This window comes from Coffea eugenioides, chromosome 10 (genome assembly GCF_003713205.1).
Source record: "Coffea eugenioides isolate CCC68of chromosome 10, Ceug_1.0, whole genome shotgun sequence".
NCBI lineage: Eukaryota > Viridiplantae > Streptophyta > Magnoliopsida > Gentianales > Rubiaceae > Coffea > Coffea eugenioides.
The window spans coordinates 29,823,494-29,825,524 of record NC_040044.1 but is presented as its reverse complement, the minus strand read 5'-3'; positions in this window follow the sequence as shown (position 1 = coordinate 29,825,524).

The window sequence follows — 2,031 nt, the reverse complement described above, 5'->3', positions numbered from 1 at the left end:
GGTGATCAACACCATCGCGGGAGGACCAACGGGAGGAGACAGCCAGAACTCCCGGAAGCGGACCTACCGCCAGGCCGAGATGGAGGTGGCCGAGCCGAGCTCTCGGCTGTCCGAGGTCATCACCTACGGTCCCGCTGACCCCGTTCCTGCGGCCTCCAGCAATCACGAGGCTCTTGTGATTGAAGTCCTCACCAACAACTACGTAGTCAAAAAGGTCTATGTTGACCCCGGAAGCTCGGTAGACGTCTTGTACTACCGAACTTTCGAAAGTTTGAAGCTGACCAGGGAGCAACTCACTCCTGTCAGAACTCCTCTCGTGGGATTCGGGGGACACGTCGTCCACCCGGAGGGCATGTTGACCCTGATGGTAACAATCGGGCGTCATCCACGCTGCCGAACTGTGCCTGTCAGTTTTGCGGTGGTCAAAGCAGACTCCCCCTACAATATGCTGATAGGCCGGCCCACGCTCAACGCCTTGAGAGCCGTATACTCCACCTACCACCTGAGCTTTAAATTCCCAACATCTGCGGGGGTGGCCGAGGTGAGCAGCGATGTGGGCGCCGCCCGGGAGTGCTACCTCGCCACCATTCAAGCAGCAGTCACCCCCTGGCCCTCACCGAGGTCAGAGGAAAAGAGGCCAGCGGTCCTCTCCATAGACTGTATCGACCCTCAGAAGGCAGAAGAGCCCAACAGGCTGGAGCCCGGGGATGAGGTGGAACTAGTGGTCGTGGATGAAGCGAAACCTGACCAAGTGGTCCAGGTAGGGGCGGGACTCCCTCCACCCCTGAAAGAAGAAATGATCTCCCTGTTCAAAGACCACCGAGACGTCTTCGCGTGGTCCGCGGATGAAGTGGTCGGAGTGCCACCCGAGCTCATGACTTACCAACTCAACGTTGACCTGCAGGCCCGACCTGTGCGACAGAAACGAAGGCACTTCGGCCCCGAACGTAGCCAAGCCATATCGGATGAGGTCGACAAGCTCTCGCCGGCCAAGATGATCCACGAGGTCCAATATCCCACCTGGCTGTCCAATCCAGTCATGGTAAAAAAGGACACCGGGGGATGGAGAATGTGTGTCGACTTCACCGACCTCAACAAGGCCTGCCCCAAAGATTGCTATCCTCTGCCGAGAATGGACGCCCTCGTCGACGCGGCGATGGGGTATGAAATCCTCTGCTTCCTAGATGCCTTCAAAGGGTACCACCAAATAGGAATGAGTGAGGAGGACCAAGAGAAAACGGCGTTCTACACCGACCGAGGTACTTATTGTTACACTACCATGCCCTTCGGGCTAAAGAACGCCGGGGCGACCTACCAAAGGCTGATCAACCGACTCTTCCAGAATCAGATCGGCCGCAATGTGGAGGCCTATGTGGATGACATCCTCGTTAAAAGCCTCGCCACTTCATCCTTTCTGTCAGACGTGAGGGAAGTCTTTGGTGTCCTGCGAGACTCGAGGATGAAGATGAATCCCAAGAAGTGCGTCTTCGGCGTCACCTCGGGAAAATTCTTGGGGTATCTGGTTTCCCACCGGGGAATCGAGGCCAACCCCGACAAGGTGAAGGCCATTCAGGACATGTCCCCACCTCGGAACATCCGAGAAGTCCAACGGCTAAATGGACGCCTGGCCGCGCTGAATCGCTTCCTGTCCCAATCAGCTGAGAAAGCTCTGCCCTTCTTTAAGGTGCTCAAGAAGGCTGATCAGTTTGTCTGGACGGAAGAGTGCCAGGCCGCTTTCGACAAGCTGAAGCAATACCTCCATCACCTACCAACTCTCGCTTCACCTCGGCCCGAGGAGAAGCTCTACCTCTACCTCTCCGCAGCCGACGAGGCTGTCAGCGCTGTCCTTATCCGGGATGAGGGCACCCAAGTGCCAGTCTACTATGTCAGCCGAGCTCTCCGCGGACCAGAGACTCGATACACTCAGGTGAAAAAATTGGTGTTGGGGCTAGTCCACGCCGCTCGGCGGCTGAAGCCCTATTTCTTGGCTCATCCCATATCCCCAGGACCGACCAGCCTCTCCGACAATAC